Here is an 18,141-nt window from a genome sequence, read left to right on the forward strand (position 1 = left end):
TTATTTGTATAGCGCCAACATATTCCGCAGCGCTTAATTTACCATCATTTGCAAAAGATTCCGGACATATTTTGGAGATTGTTAGAGATATCCAGTGGAAGTCCACGTATCAATGGTGTACCATCGATGTAGAGGCACTATATTCTAATATTGGTCATGACATAGGAGTCAAAGCGGTGGGTGACATACTTGGTGAAGATTTACTTATACCGATGCACCAGAGAAGTTTTATACTTCAGAGTATAACCTTTATTTTGAAGAATAATATATTTTCGTATAATGGCGCATTCTACAAACAGCGAATGGACACGGCAATGGGCACGAAGTGTGCCCCTAGTTTTGCCAACCTCGTTATGGGGTCCTTTGAAAAGGAGAGATTTTGTGATCCCAGGATAGTACTTTATAAGAGGTTTATAGATGACCTCCTCATGATATGGGATGGGAGTGAAAAGGATCTAGAAGGGTTTGTTCTCGGTTTATCAAATAATGAATTTCATTTGAAATTTACCCATTGTATAAGTGCGAATATAGCTGTGTATCTGGATTTGGAATTAGGAAATGAGGGAGAGAAATTTATATCTCGTACCCACTTTAAGAGTGTCGATAGTAATAGTTATCTCAATTACTATAGTTGTCATCATAGAAACTGGAGGCGTAATATTCCGTTTGGTCAGTTCCAGCGTATTAGAAGAAATTGTACGAAATTGGTAGATTTTAAGGTACAAGCTCAGACCATGAGGAAGAGATTTCTGGATAAACAGTACCCGAAGGGTTTAATCGATGCTGCATATAATAAAATATTACTACAAAGCAAAGAAAAAATACCCCAAATACAGAGGACTAGAGACAATGGTAAATATAAGACAGCATTTGTAACCAAATTCAGTATACAGGCAAATAAGATCAGCCAGATTCTCCGAAAAAATTGGACCATACTTAGAGAGGATCCTTTTCTAAGCAATAAATTACCCACACAACCTCCATGCATTTTTCGTAAAAATCAGACTATAAAAAACCTCATTGCTCCCTCATGTCCGAGAAGGGAGAAGAAGAAAAATAAGGAAGGAATGAGGATTGATGATAGAGATATAGGGGTTCATAAATGCAAAGAAAAGAAATGTAAATGCTGTGCTAACATTGCATACGGTACAAAAAGCATTAAATTACCGAATGATGGAGAATTGTTGATTAGACAACATTTAACCTGCAGGGCGAAGAATGTGATATATTTATTGGAGTGCCCATGCGGGTTACGGTATGTGGGGAGGACGAAGAACTTACTCCGTGAGAGATTAAATCAACATCGGAGTAATATCCGTAAGGGATACACAAAACATAGTATATCTCACCATTTTCTTAATAACCATAATAAAGAGACGACAGGATTACGGGTTACACCCATCGAATGTATCAGTGAAACGTCTGTACAAAAGCTACGAGAGAAAGAAATGTTTTGGATTTTTAGGCTAAACACGCTCATCCCTAATGGTCTTAATGAGATTTTAGAAAAATTATGAGTAGTTTTTAGTAATGTTTTATAATATGTATATGTGTGTGTGTGTGTGTGTGTGTGTGTGTATATATATATATATATATATATATATATATATATATATATATATATATATATATATAGATTTTTTTATATAAACCCAATCATTTTTATGGTAAAAACATTTTTTGTTTTTTTATAGTAAAAGGTTTTCTGTAATGAATTATTTATATTTATATTTGTACGCTGAGTGAGAGTAGTATTTATTATTGCATATACATATATTGAATTATGAATTATTATATTGTGGGCGGATATATGTATATATATACATATGTTTTAACCTGTTATTCTATGACACCAAGGTGTAGTTCTATGTAATTTTATATATAATGCCATTTTTATATGCATTGTTTATTTATAGGAGGGAAATTAGAGTAGGGTTGATAAGTGTGTTGTAGTTTGTGAAATGTTCAGTATAATGACTGTTTTTATATTGCTCTGAATAGGTATAGTCCCTTTGTATTATAATGTTGCTTCCGATTGTGTTTTAGGCTAGAAACATACTATGGATTGCAATATACAGGGCACAATAGTGCAGGACATGATCCAGCCGACTCCAAACTCCTCCCCGCACAAGGGGAAGCGTCTAGCGTGATGACGACATCGCGCTGCGTGCCCCAGCGTAACGTCATGACGCGGGACGCAGAGCGGACGTCGGAAGGCGCCGGAGACACAGAGCCTGCTATGGATCCCCATGAGGAAAGGTAATATACGGATACTATATAATGTGTTGCTGTAGTTATACTTGTATGTATTTGATAAAGTCCAAGAGACGAAACGCGTTGTACAGAATAAACGGAGTTTATATCGATTACTGATACCAGAGGATATTTTCCTTAAGGAGCGCAGTTCCCCTTTTTTTGCTGTTTGATTTTACTTCTTGCGGGGGTGGCGGTGCTTTCCCATAGACTTGTCGCTGTGCTGTTTGCTGTCATATAGACTTGTCGCTGTGCTGTTTGCTGTCATATAGACATGTCGCTGTGCTGTTTGCTGTCACAGACTTGTCGCTGTTCGGTGCTGTCACATAGACTTCTTGTGGGGCGGGGGTGCTTTCACATAGACTTCTTGCGGGGGTGGGGGTGGGGGTGGGGGTGCTTTCACATAGACTTGTCGCTGTGCTGTTTGCTGTCTCATAGACATGTCGCTGTGCTGTTTGCTGTCACAGACTTGTCGCTGTTGGGTGCTGTCTCATAGACTTCTTGTGGGGCAGGGGTGCTGTCACATAGACTTGTTGCTGTGCTGTTTGCTGACACATAGACTTGTCACTGTGCTGATTGCTGTCACAAACATGTCCTTGTTGAGTGCTGTCAAATAGACTTCTTGCGGGGGTGGCGGTGCTTTCCCATAGACTTGTCGCTGTGCTGTTTGCTGTCATATAGACTTGTCGCTGTGCTGTTTGCTGTCATATAGACTTGTCGCTGTGCTGTTTGCTGTCATATAGACTTGTCGCTGTGCTGTTTGCTGTCACAGACTTGTCACTGTTGGGTGCTGTCACATAGACTTCTTGTGGGGCGGGGGTGCTTTCACATAGACTTCTTGAGGGGGTGGGGGTGCTGTCACATAGACTTGTCGCTGCGCTGTTTGCTGTCACATAGACTTCTTGTGGGGTGGGTGTGTTGTCACATAGACTTGTTGCTGTGCTGTTTACTGTCACAGACTTGTCACTCTTGGGTGCTGTCACAAAGGGTTCTTGCGGGGGTAGGGGTGCTTTCACATAGACTTATCTCTGTGCTGTTTGCTGTCACATAGACTTGTCGCTGTGCTGTTTGCTGTCACAGACTTGTCGGTGTTGGGTGCTGTCACATAGACTTCTTGTGGGGCGGGGGTGCTTTCACATAGACTTGTCACTGTGCTGTTTGCTGAGACATAGACTTGTCGCTGTGCTGTTTGCTGTCACAGACTTGTCGCTGTTGGGTCCTTTCACTTAGACTTCTTGCAGGGGTGGGGGTGCTACACATAGACTTGTCGCTGTGCTGTTTGCTGTCATATGCACTTGTCGCTGTGCTGTTTGCTGTCACAGACTTGTCGCTGTTGGGTCCTGTCACATAGACTTCTTGTGGGGTGGGGGTGCTGTCACATAGGTTTGTCGCTGTGCTGTTTGCTGTCACAGGCTTGTCGCTGTTGGGTGCTGTCACGTAGACTTTTTGCAGGGGTGGGGGTGCTTTGACATAGCCTTGTCGATATGCTGTTTGCTGTCACATTCACTTGTCACTGTGCTGTTTGGTGTCACAGACTTGTCGCTCTTGGGTGCTGTCACGTAGACTTCCTGCGGGGGGTGGGGATGCCTTCACATAGACTTGTTGCTGTGCTATTTGCTGACACATAGACTTGTCGCTGTGCTGCTTGCTGTCACAGACTTGTCGCTGTTGGGTGCTGTCACATAGACTTCTTGTGGGGTGGGGGTGCTGTCAAATAGACTTGTCGCCGTGCTGTTTGCTGTCACAGACTTGTCGCTCTTAGGTGCTGTCACATAGACTTTTTGTGGGGGTGGGGTTGCTTTCACATAAACTTGTCGCTGTGCTGTTTGCTGTCACATAGACTTGTCGCTGTGCTGTTTGCTTTCACAGACTTGTCGCTGTTGGTTGCTGTCACATAGACTTCTTGTGGGGTGGGGGTGCTGTCACATAGACTTGTTGCTGTGCTGTTGGATGTCACAGACTTGTCGCTTTTGGGTGCTGTCACATAGACTTCTTGTGGGGCAGGGGTGCTGTCACATAGACTTGTCGCTGTGCTGTTTGCTGACACATAGACTTCTCACAGTGCTGATTGCAGTCACAAACTTGTCGCTGTTGGGTGCTGTCACATAGACTTCTTGCGGGGGTGGCGGTGCTTTCACATAGAGTTGTCGCTGTGCTGTTTGCTGTCACATAGACTTGTTGCTGTGCTGTTTGCTGTCACAGACTTGTCGCTCTTGGCTTCTGTCGCATAGACTTCTTGCGGGTGTGGGGTTGCCGTCAAATATAGAAGTTGCCGAGCCGTTTGCAGTCATATAGACTTGTCGCTGTGTTGTTTGCTGTCACAGGCTTGTTGCTCTTGGGTGCTGTCACATAGACTTCTTTTGGGGTGGGGGTGCTTTCACATAGACTTGTCGCTGTGCTGTTTGCTCTCACAAACTTGTCGCTGTTGGGTGCTGTCTCATTGACTTCTTGTGTGTTGGGGGTGCTCTCACATAGATTTGTCGCTGTGCTGTTTGCTGTCACAGACTTGTCGCTCTTGGATGCTGTCACATAGACTTCTTGCGGGGGTGGGGGTGCTTTGACATAGACTTGTCGCTGTGCTGTTTGCTGTCACATAGACTTCTTGTGGGGTGGGCGTGTTGTCACATAGACTTGTTGCTGTGCTGTTTACTGTCACAGACTTGTCGATCTTGGGTGCTATCACATAGGCTTCTTGCGGGTGTGGGGGTGCTTTCACATATACTTGTCTCTGTGCTGTTTGCTGTCACATAGACTTGTCGCTGTGCTGTCTGCTGTCACAGACTTGTCGCTGTTTGGTGCTGTCACATAGACTTATTGTGGGGCGGGGGTGCTGTCACATAGATTTGTCACTGTGCTGTTTGCTGAGACATAGACTTGTCGCTGTGCTGTTTGCTGTCACAGACTTGTCGCTGTTGGGTGCTTTTACTTAGACTTCTTGTGGGGTGGGGGTGCTGTCACATAGGTTTGTCGCTGTGCTGTTTGCTGTCACATTCACTTGTCACTGTTCTGTTTGGTGTCAGACTTGTCGCTCTTAGGTGCTGTCACATAGACTTCATGCGGGGGTGGGGATGCTTTCACATAGACTTGTCGCTGTGCTGTTTGCTGACACATAGACTTGTCGCTGTGCTGTTTGCTGTCACAGACTTGTCGCTCTTGGGTGCTGTCACATAGCCTTCTTGCGGGGGTGGGTGTGCTTTCACATAGACTTGTTGCTGTGCTGTTTGCTGACACATAGACTTGTCGCTGTGCTGTTTGCTGACACATAGACTTGTCGCTGTGCTGTTTGCTGACACATAGACTTGTCGCTGTGCTGTTTGCTGACACATAGACTTGTCGCTGTGCTGTTTGCTGACACATAGACTTGTCGCTGTGCTGTTTGCTGACACATAGACTTCTTGTGGGGTGGGGGTGCTGTCAAATAGACTTGTTGCTGTGCTGTTTGCTGTCACAGACTTGTCGCTCTTGGGTGCTGTCACATAGGCTTCTTGCGGGGGTTGGCGTGATTCCACATAGACTTGTCGCTGTGCTATTTGCTGTCACATAGACTTGTCACTGTGCTGTTTGCTGTCACAAAGACTTGTCGCTCTTGGGTGCTGTCACATAGACTTCTTGTTGGGGTGGGTGTGCTTTCACATAGACTTGTCGCTGTGCTGTTTGCTGTCACAGACTTGTCGCTCTTGGGTGCTGTCACATAGCCTTCTTGCGGGGGTGGGTGTGCTTTCACATAGACTTGTTGCTGTGCTGTTTGCTGACACATAGACTTGTCGCTGTGCTGTTTGCTGACACATAGACTTGTCGCTGTGCTGTTTGCTGTCACAGACTTGTCGCTGTTGGTTGCTGTCACATAGACTTCTTGTTGGATGGGGGTGCTGTCAAATAGACTTGTTGCTGTGCTGTTTGCTGTCACAGACTTGTCGCTCTTGGGTGCTGTCACATAGGCTTCTTGCGGGGGTTGGCGTGATTCCACATAGACTTGTCGCTGTGCTATTTGCTGTCACATAGACTTGTCACTGTGCTGTTTGCTGTCACAAAGACTTGTCGCTCTTGGGTGCTGTCACATAGACTTCTTGTGGGGGTGGGGGTGCTTTCACATAGAATTGTCGCTGTGCTGTTTGCTATCACATAGACTTGTCGCTGTGCTGTTTGCTGTCACAGACTTGTCGCTCTTGGCTTCTGTCGCATAGACTTCTTGCGGGTGTGGGGTTGCCGTCAAATAGACTTGTTGCCGTGCCGTTTGCTGTCATATAGACTTGTCGCTGTGTTGTTTGCTGTCACAGGCTTGTTGCTCTTGGGTGCTGTCTAGAGATGAGCGAACACCAAAATGTTCGGGTGTTCGTTATTCGAAACGAACTTCCCGCGATGTTCGAGGGTTCGTTTCGAATAACGAACCCCATTGAAGTCAATGGGCGACCAGAGCATTTTTCTATTTCGCCGATGCTCGCTAAGGTTTTCACGTGTGAAAATCTGGGCAATTCAAGAAAGTGATGGGAATGACACAGAAACGGATAGGGCAGGCGAGGGGCTACATGTTGGGCTGCATCTCAAGTTCACAGGTCCCACTATTAAGCCACAATACCGGCAAGAGTGCCCCCCCCCCCCATCCCAACAACTTTTACTTCTGAAAAGCCCTCATTAGCATGGCATACCTTTGCTAAGCACCACACTAGCTACAACAAAGCACAATCACTGCCTGGATGACACTCCGCTGCCACTTCTCCTGGGTTACATGCTGCCCAACCGCCCCCCTCCCCCCCACAGCGCACACCAAAGTGTCCCTGCGCAGCCTTCAGCTGCCCTCATGCCACGCCACACTCATGTCTATTTAGAAGTGCGTCTGCCATGAGGAGGAACCGCAGGCACACTCTGCAGAGGGTTGGCATGGCTAGGCAGCGACCCTCTTTAAAAGGGGCGGGGCGATAGCCCACAATGCTGTACAGAAGCAATGAGAAATAGAATCCTGTGCCACCGCCATCAGGAGCTGCACACGTGGGCATAGCAATGGAGAACCTATGTGCCACACACTATTCATTCTGTCAAGGTGTCTGCATGCCCCAGTCAGACTGGTAATATGTACCTTAACAGTAACCGCGTTGGTGGTAATGTGGTGGTGACTGCGGACCTAGTAGCACGGTTGTATTTTGTTGGTTTTCGGAATGCGGCCAGGATTAAGTGGGCCGTGGCGGGGGGATGGTGTGGGGGCTCTCTTGTTGTGTCGGTAAAGGTGAAATTCTTGGACTGCCACCAGACGAACCAATGCAAAGGCATTTGCCAAGAATGTTTTCCCTGTTGGAGGAGGAGGGGGATGTTTTTGAGGCACTACATGTCTTTTCCACGTGTCCGTGGTTATATGCACCTTAACAGTAACCGCGTTGGTGGGAAATGGCCTCGCCGCCATCATGTCTTTGGGAAGCCTCTGTTTCCACACCCCAGAGACATACCATTAGCAGCGGTATAGGCAGAGCCCAGAATTCGTAACATTTCAGCCGTAGCATTAGGACAGGCCCCACTAACATATCAGTAGCAGCATTATAGGAGGAGCGCAGTCTTCGTTCCATGTCAGCAATAGTAGCACTCAAGACAGGCCCCAGTAACAATTCCGAAGCAGCAGTATAGCGGGAGCGCAGTCTTCGTTCCATGTCAGCAATAGTAGCACTCAAGACAGGCCCCAGTAACAATTCCGAAGCAGCAGTATAGCGGGAGCGCAGTCTTCGTTCCATGTCAGCAATAGTAGCACTCAAGACAGGCCCCAGTAACAATTCCGAAGCAGCAGTATAGCGGGAGCGCAGTCTTCGTTCCATGTCAGCAATAGTAGCACTCAAGACAGGCCCCAGTAACAATTCTGAAGCAGCAGTATAGTGGGAGCGCAGTCTTAGTTCCATTTCAGTAGCCTTAGTATAGCGAAGGCCCAAATTACATTTATGTAGCTAAAGTGTAGGCCAACCCCACACACCTTTCTGTACCATGAGTGCAGGCGAAGAACATACAAATTGCTATGATTACACTGTAGGTGAGGGCCCCAAAAAATTGGTGTACCAACAGTACTAATGTACCTCAGTAAAAATTGGCCATGCCCAACCAAGATGGCAGGTGAATCGCTTTGGTTAATGTGGCTTAAGTGGTAACTAGGCCTGGAGGCAGCCCAGTGTAACAAAAAATTGGTTCAAGTTAAAGTTCCAACGCTTTTAAGCGCATTGAAACTTATAAATATTGTTCAGAAAAATTATTTGAGTGAGCCTTGTGGCCCTAAGAAAAATTGCCCGTTCAGCGTGATTACGTGAGGTTTCAGGAGCAGGAGTGTCGTAGAATTCCTTTGCGGAATCACGGCTTACTCAATTTGGAATGTTTACAGCCCTCCATATTAATTCTGAATTGATAATGCGCATAAGAAGTTTTTCACACTGACACGAGGTTCAGCATGCATAGCTTCCTCAATTCTAACTTTAATGAACGGCGTGTAGCCTATTTTAAGAGTTTAACATTTCCGCCCATCTGGGCAGGTCAAAAATTACATAGATACAACGTATTGTTTAATTATTGGATAAGCATCTTGCAATTCTTCCATCCTCCGGTCATCTGTGATTGGCCATCAGGTGGTGGATGGAATGAGTGGGTTGTCTTGGAGCCACGTGGGGTTCCTTCGATATGATTGGATGTTACATCATGAACTATAAATTGCACAAACCTCCCATGTTATTTGCATACGTTTCCAGTAAAATTGCTTGGGTAATTTCTGCGGTAGCTGCGGTTGTCCATGAGTTAACTGTCCTCCAAAGTTGCAAACAGATGGAAAATGTAACGTGTTTATACTATATATTATCTTGTCAGCGTTTTGAGAACAGAAGTTTCATGTTGCTTCCCCATGTCAGCAGAGTTATGAAAAAACAGATACTTCATTGCCTAATAGTATTGTGTAATTGTAAGAATATTATATTTGTAGCACGACAGAAAGCAAATATGTATACTGCCAAGGCCCACCGATCCAAAATATAGAAATACTGGGCTTCCACCACAGACCCCCCTTGAAACTATCTGTTTCACTAAACTCGCCCTGCTCCGTCCCACCCCAATCCCCCACCGCTGACCCTAGACTCGCATTGTGTTGTACACTGGAGCTATTGCTGTCATGGGGGTATAGGATGGTTCGACATCATCACATTCTGGATCCATGATGACGACGGTTGCGCTGACAGTGGGCTTTTTTGTTGGACGTCGTAGTGGGACAGGTGGACCAGGCAGTCATCAGGGTCGGAATACACTGTATGCAACAACAAACAGAAATTAGGATGACTATAAAGGTGACAAATATAATGAGGTTAGGAGAGGTGCGACTTTCACTATTTCAGGTAAACACTGCATAACTTGTATAGAACCCCGCCTTCTTGACGTTACCTCGATTCATCAACAAGAGTGCAAAATCAGGACTATCCAATAACTGATCAACATGACTGAATCTTTGTCTTATTAGTAAGTGCATTATCATGTATATTAGTCTGGAAGGAAAGAGCTACAAGCTGATTATTCCCACTTCCCTTTTCCAGAGGCGGCAAGGTAACAGGACCAGGGGCGTTGTAACACCGGTATGTTGCGTGGACATAAGCAGAGTGCACTGCAGATGAAATAAAGTAAAATCTTAGCAAAAACCTATCACAGTGTTCTAAATACACAATGTTTTAAAACTTATTTTTCTATATTTTTCCCTTCTCCTGTTAGGTACCTAACTGAGGAAAACAGACTAAGGTTAGCTCTTTTTAGTTAGTGCGGTCAGCTTCTTAATGGCAACTGCGTTTTTTCCCTGCGGGTCACGTTTTGTCTGGAATTTAGGTACAAGTCTCCCCCATATCATCTTACAGACACTCCCTTTTTTGGCTAAAATCGTACCTAGTGCCATTCTATTTTGAAAAGTCGTAGTCGAGGTAAGTTCTATTGGTCGACTAGTCCCTATAAGGCGTCTCTAGTATAATTTATAAACCGCTGTTAATTATAACAAACATAATTAATCCAGTCAACATTTATTTACCCTAATGATCGGGAAAATGGACTCGAATCTAGTTTTAACTTGGTTTCTAATTTTTAAAACTTGTCAGGTACCCCCCTTGGCTATCCTATGATGTCAATGTATACGTGTAGATCAAAACTATCACCAGGAGCCTCTCTTCTCACTCTAATGTGCTGTACTAGAAGTACATACTAGTAGTGTGCACAGGTACGCACGGCGTGGGACTCCTTAATCTTCACCCACACCAATGTCCCTCCTGGAGATAGTCCTAATGGTGAACACGTCCAGGTCGCCTCACCCTTGCGTCAGGGTTTTCCCACTGCCCGTAAGTCCCTACTCCTAAAAGGGGAGGGATCCCTACCTCACCTCAGAAGGAGGCCATGGATTCCCTGGGCTTATTTCCGGGCATCCATACCCTCTATCTGTACGAGTTAACACCCCACAGGGTGTGCCCTCGCCGGAACCTAAGGTCTTCTGCACTTTCCCTAGGCAAATGGGAAGTCCACTGACAGTCCATCTTATGAGACTGAGGCAGGCGCAGTACTGGTACATTTCTCCATTCTTCTGGTAACGTACCTGGTTGGCATTATCGGAACTGGCTCTTCATCTTTTTCAAACAAGGGAAACATTGGTCACATTAAAGGGAGAATACACGTACAGGAAATTACATACCCCACCTCTTTCTGCGAAAATCATATCCACGGCCACTCTATTTTGGAACGCCATGGATGCAGTGGGCCCTAACTGGTTAGCTAACCCTTGCAAAGCATCTCTGGTGTAGTTTACAAACCTCTGCTGATTGTAAGAGATATAATTCATCCAATCTACATTATTATTAACAGTGACAAAAGCAAATGAGGAATCAAAACCTGCTTTAACCTGATCTCTAGAATTAAATTAATCTCGCTCCCCCCTTGGCACTCCTATTACATCTATGTGTACATGTGGATCAAAGTTACCACCTGGAGCGTCAACGTCTCTCTTAGAACGATGCTGTGTTAGATTCTCACCCTCAGTGTAGGCTTCATATTGCACATTTGATTGTATTAATTTGTTCTGAAACAGGGGGCTAGTGTACAGTAGTCAAAGGTGTGTGTTAGAGAAATTGTACCACATTATAGCATGTAAAGGATATGCAGGATCATTAGTTTTTTTTTAACGCCAACATGTGGGTCCAAGTGGGCTTTCCTTTGAGCTTGACTGCAGTTGGGGTGGTGAGCAACATCTGGTAGGGACATTCAAACAGGGTTTCTCTCTTAAACTTTTCCACATAGACCCTGTCACCTGGTTTTAGATTGTGACACTCATCTGTAGGACCTGGGGAAAAGCAGAGACTGCAGAATGCATTACTAACAATTCCTTGGAGAGACCTATGACAAAATTAACAAGAAAATCATTCCCCAAATTCAGCTACTGTGGCATGTACCCTCCTGGGAAAAAGAAAAACTAATGAAAGACACTCAATTCAAAATTTACCCATTTTCTCTATTGCCTTTTGTATCTACTTTCCCACTACTCCGTGGATGGTAGGGTGTGTGAAAAGCCTGAAATATACCCAAAACAGACATGATGTGTTGCATTATTTCACCTGTGAAGTGTGTACCTTTGTTCGACTCAATCACTTCTGGTACCCCATATCTGCAGATTACCTCATTCATGTATTTCTGTGTGGTTATCTGCTCATTTACCTTAGTATCCGGGTGGGCCTCCAACCTGAAAAAGACTCGAGCAACAACAAGCACATATTCATACTCCCCAACAGGTGTGAGCTGAATGTGGTCAAATTGGCAATCTCTGAAATGGGTAGAGTGGTCAAGGCAAGTGTTATATGGCCACCTTACTTCTGTCCGGACTCGCATATGGCAAAGATCATGCTAACTGGACAAATGATGCAGCAGCTACAGAGAACCCAGGTGTCACCCATTCTTGTTCAGTGTCGCCGTCATCGCTGCTTTCGATTCTGTATACCAGCTGGGCCATCATGGGGAACAGGGACCTCTGTAGGCAAGTTCTGTTGATTGTTCGCCATACGCCGTCCTGTGCTGTCGCTCCCGTATTTTAGCCCATCTGCTTTCTTTCCGCGTTGACTTGTAACTGTAAAGTCCTTGACATATCAGAGTCCAAAGTCTTACCAAAGTCCAAAGTCTTACCAAAATCCAAAGTCTTACCAAAGTCCAAAGTCTTACCAAAGTCCAAAGTCTTACCAAAGTCCAAAGGTTTTATCAAAGTCCAAAGGTTTTATCAAAGTCCAAAGGTTTTATCAAAGTCCAAAGGTTTTATCAAAGTCCAAAGGTTTTATCAAAGTCCAAAGGTTTTATCAAAGTCCAAAGGTTTTATCAAAGTCCAAAGTCTTATCACTGACTCATGCTGCCAGTATCTATTCTTCTTTCTTCCACGGCTTGAGGGCCGCTGCCTTTGCTGTGTTGTCGGCGAGGGTGTCATCTCTCGCTTCTCCATTGTAGAAATCGGTGTGAATTCTCCATTGCCAGGTAGTAGTAGTAGGGTTTCCATGAGACTCTGCACCGCTGCACCATTCTTAATTGGCTGTCCTACTGAGATAACAAGCTGTCTGGCCTTCCATATTGGGCCATAATCATGAGCTATGCCAAATGCATTCCAGGAGTCAGTGTAAAAAATTGCCGACTTACCTTCTACCACTCCACACGCCCCAGTGAGGGCCTCCGGTTCCGCTTCTTGCCCTGAGACATGCGGAGGCAGAGCTTCTGCGTTTAGGACATCTTGTTGTGTGACCTCTGCATATCTGGTTCGGAATCATCAATCCTCACCCTGATACCATCTACAAAAGAAAACTCAAATATGCATCATTAACAGTGTGTACATCACTACAATAATGCTATTTAAAAAATAGCTGATCCGCCATACTCAAATCACCTATGCCTCCCCTCCCCCCCAGGAATACCTGATTAAAAGAAGAGTAGCTGGATTCAAGGTATTACAACATTGGGAAGCCCAGAGCAATATTGGGGGAGGCATGGAAAGAGCACATTGTAGTCGGATCTAATAGGCCAGAGATAAGTGCTTGGGTTGCACTTGCATGAGTATGTTCTGGGTGTCATTTGGGGTGTGGACCACTAGGGGGTAGTCCAATACCAACTTAGAAGATTTGTCAACCATTGCCTGTACTGCTGCCACCGCACAAGCAGATGAGGGAGCTCCTCAAGTCACTGGATCCACCCTCATGGCTGTGGTTGTCCTTCGTGCTTTTGTGTCAATACTGTCATATAGGCGGCAGTATGAAACAAGGCCCAGAAAGGTGCGGAATTTGGCAACGGGTGTATGTACAGGTATGGCCTGCAGAACTTGGTTAGTCTTTGGAGGCCTCCAGGCCTTACAGCCTTCTGCAAGAGAAATTAACAGTGAAATTGTGGCCGGTTGGCAGTTTTTCCAAAGCATCAGCACACAACACCTGATCTGCATGGCTGACCCTTCACCCCTTTTTTTTTTTATTTTTTTTTTTTTTTATAAACTAGGGGGATACTGTTTGACCCAGGGGTGTGTATCTGGGTCTCGTATATATTATCATGGTTGATACATCCAATTTCCCTATGCCTGTCTTGTGGGTGTCCCATAATTTGTCAGGAACCGTGGAAAGCTGAGTTTGGGACAGGAGAAAAAACAAAACTTTTTCTTCTGGCTGGCTATGATTCTTACCCCCTCCTTGGATAAGAGACGTGTTCTTGCATCATCTAGCTCCACCCCTCTGAGTGTGGCTAATCACTTACTTCCTTATTCCCTCATTCAATGTTTGGCAGTCCTTGGGTACACATCACAACTCAATAAAGATAAAGTCTTATGCACCACACAATTTACATTTTACAAATTACGGGTCAATCTGCCCCGTTCCTCCTGTGGATACCTGGCCTTATCTTTACCTGCTTGTTTCCTATTCCTTGGCTTCTCTACCGTCTCTTACTCCCTGTAGTTTATTTATTTATTTTATATTGTCTGTGAATATACGTTACTTGTGCTGGGACTACAGGGCAAGTAACTTCCTCTTTTTAAGTCTCTCGCTTATGTGACAGCCCAGCGACAGGGAGAACGGCTAATTTTATCTTCTACAACAGTAGACAGTTGTTGTCCCAGACTTCCGGCGACTGGGCAGATGCAGTCTTAGATGCCGGGCATCTCCATCTGATTGGTAATGTACTGCAATTCTCTCTATTCACTAAAATAGTGTCTTTGTGTATTAATACAGACGCCATTGCAGCCCACCTTCACTTCCTCTTTTTAAGTCTCTTAGGGAAATTCTAACGTCTAATGCATAAATCACATATATTATGTTGTAACTACTGTCACAGCGGTGACCACCTAACATTGTATGTGGTTACAATTGAATTGGGGACTGCTAACATGTACGCTGTTGGGGACTTGGCAAACATAGATGTATTTTCTTGTGGGCATGGTGGGGCTACGCAGTCTGTATTCTTAAGAGCCCCCTCAGGATGTGAGTGGCATATAACTTTTTACATTTGTATGACGGATGTATTTGTCTGAAGGATTAGGTTACATAACAAGCCATCCGCAGTAGTTTTAACATCCAACAGTAGTTATTTATTACAGCACAGGAATTGCTCCGCTTCTATTAAGAGTTCCACTTCCTCTTTTTAAATGAAGTTAGCAGCTTTTTTTTTTTTTTTCTTCTCTCTAAACAATTACGGGCACAGTTGAGCAGGACTGATACTACTTCTATATGACCAACAAACAAACTATTCCTATATAACAACTCAGCAGGATTAGCTCTACACAACAAACAAGCACACTAACTTTATATGGGTAGGACACACAGAAAGATTGCTTGATTAATCAATGATAACTTGACTCTCCACCCCTTCCACACTTTTCTGGAGGGTGTAAGAATTAACATCGGTGCCTTTCAATTTCAATCATGGCTGCCAGATTTAAGATTATAGAAGTCTCCTCAGACGCCAGGCACAATATAAATATGCCCCGCCCTAGAGTCTCTAGCATTTCTGTCGCTATACAGTTTATCAATCTACCCTCAGACGGAGGGACCTACTCGTGGACATTTAAACAATAAACAAATATTTGTGGACACACACAAATAGACAGAGCACCAGTACGGCTGGCGTAGTCTCACTGCCCCTCAGGATACTGTCTGATAGCTCCCTTCTCCCGGACCCTACAAGCAGGCCTAGCAGGAGCGGAAATCCCATATCAGACTTTTCTCTGGCAGTCTCTCCCTCCCTGGGCCCTCCAAACGGGCCTCAGGACTGCTGAGTCTCTGCGACAGGCCACCTGAACGGCTCCCTCCTCCCTCAGGAGTGGAAACACCCCGTACAGGCCCTCCCGGGGGCAGCTATTGATGTCACCAATTAACTAGTACTCTCAAGACAACAGGCATGTAAACATTCCTTTATATCTTATGACAGGTTCTTATCGAGTGATCGAGACTTATAAATACCTGTCGTTTGGTTCCAAATCACTTGGCCTTGGCACGGCACATAGGCGAATCTGAACTTAGCCACACAGGTATAGATAATTAATTTATCTTACCGTGTTCTGAAGATATTTTATTGGGCCCACCAAGTCCAAGGTCGCATATGTCCGTGTCTCCTGTCCAAGCTCTATGGAACCCATCGATCACTCCCCGTACGGGCCACCACTGTCGTAGAATTCCTTTGCGGAATCACGGCTTACTCAATTTGGAATGTTTACAGCCCTCCATATTAATTCTGAATTGATAATGCGCATAAGAAGTTTTTCACACTGACACGAGGTTCAGCATGCATAGCTTCCTCAATTCTAACTTTAATGAACGGCGTGTAGCCTATTTTAAGAGTTTAACATTTCCGCCCATCTGGGCAGGTCAAAAATTACATAGATACAACGTATTGTTTAATTATTGGATAAGCATCTTGCAATTCTTCCATCCTCCGGTCATCTGTGATTGGCCATCAGGTGGTGGATGGAATGAGTGGGTTGTCTTGGAGCCACGTGGGGTTCCTTCGATATGATTGGATGTTACATCATGAACTATAAATTGCACAAACCTCCCATGTTATTTGCATACGTTTCCAGTAAAATTGCTTGGGTAATTTCTGCGGTAGCTGCGGTTGTCCATGTCTGAGTTAACTGTCCTCCAAAGTTGCAAACAGATGGAAAATGTAACGTGTTTATACTATATATTATCTTGTCAGCGTTTTGAGAACAGAAGTTTCATGTTGCTTCCCCATGTCAGCAGAGTTATGAAAAAACAGATACTTCATTGCCTAATAGTATTGTGTAATTGTAAGAATATTATATTTGTAGCACGACAGAAAGCAAATATGTATACTGCCAAGGCCCACCGATCCAAAATATAGAAATACTGGGCTTCCACCACAGAAGCAGGAGGAGGAGGAATATTATACACAGATTGATGAAGCAGAAATGTCCCCGTTTTGGATGGTGAGAGAGAACGTAGCTTCCATCCGCGGGTGCAGCCTACGTATTGCTTACGTATCGCTGCTGTCCGCTGGTGGAGAACAGAAGTCTGGGGAAATCCAGGCTTTGTTCATCTTGATGAGTGTTAGCCTGTCGGCACTGTCGGTTGACAGGCGGGTACGCTTATCTGTGATGATTCCCCCAGCCGCACTAAACACCCTCTCCGACAAGATGCTAGCCGCAGGACAAGCAAGCACCTCCAGGGCATACAGTGCTAGTTCAGGCCACGTGTCCAGCTTCGACACCCAGTAGTTGTAGGGGGCAGAGGCGTCACCGAGGATGGTCGTGCGATCGGCTACATACTCCCTCACCATCCTTTTACAGTGCTCCCGCCGACTCAGCCTTGACTGGGGACCGGTGACACAGTCTTGCTGGGGAGCCATAAAGCTGTCAAGGCCCTTAAAGACTGTTGCGCTGCCTGGGATGTACATGCTGCTCGATCTCCGCACCTCCCCTGCTACCTTGCCCTCGGTACTGCGCCTTCTGCCACTAGCGCTGTCGGCTGGGAATTTTACCATCAGCTTGTCCGCAAGGGTCCTGTGGTATAGCAACACTCTCGAACCCCTTTCCTCTTCGGGAATGAGAGTGGGCAGGTTCTCCTTATAGCGTGGGTCGAGCAGTGTGTACACCCAGTAATCCGTTGTGGCCAGAATGCGTGCAACGCGAGGGTCACGAGAAAGGCATCCTAACATGAAGTCAGCCATGTGTGCCAGGGGACCAGTACGCAACACATGGCTGTCTTCACTAGGAAGATCACTTTCAGGATCCTCCTCCTCCTCCTCCTCCTCAGGCCATACACGCTGAAAGGATGACAGGCAATCAGCCGGTGTACCGTCAGCAGCGGGCCAAGCTGTCTCTTCCCCCTCCTCCTCATCCTCCTCATGCTCCTCCTCCTCCTCCTGTACGCGCTGAGAAATAGACAGGAGGGTGCCCTGACTATCCAGCGGCATACTGTCTTCCCCCGCCCCCGTTTCCGAGCGCAAAGCAGCTGCCTTTATGGTTTGCAGGGAATTTCTCAAGATGCATAGCAGAGGAATGGTGACGCTAATGATTGTAGCATCGCCGCTCACCACCTGGGTAGACTCCTCAAAATTACCAAGGACATGGCAGATGTCTGCCAACCAGGCCCACTCTTCTGAAAGGAATTGAGGAGGCTGACTCCCACTGCGCTGCCCATGTTGGAGTTGGTATTCGACTATAGCTCTACGTTGTTCATAGAGCCTGGCCAACATGTGGAGCGTAGAGTTCCACCGTGTGGGCACGTCGCACAGCAGTCGGTGCACTGGCAGCTTAAAGTGATGTTGCAGGGTGCGCAGGGTGGCAGCATCCGTGTGGGACTTGCGGAAATGTGCGCAGAGCCGGCGCGCCTTTACGAGCAGGTCTGACAAGCGTGGGTAGCTTTTCAGAAAGCGCTGAACCACCAAATT

Source organism: Eleutherodactylus coqui, chromosome 10, assembly GCF_035609145.1.
Source record: "Eleutherodactylus coqui strain aEleCoq1 chromosome 10, aEleCoq1.hap1, whole genome shotgun sequence".
Lineage (NCBI taxonomy): Eukaryota > Metazoa > Chordata > Amphibia > Anura > Eleutherodactylidae > Eleutherodactylus > Eleutherodactylus coqui.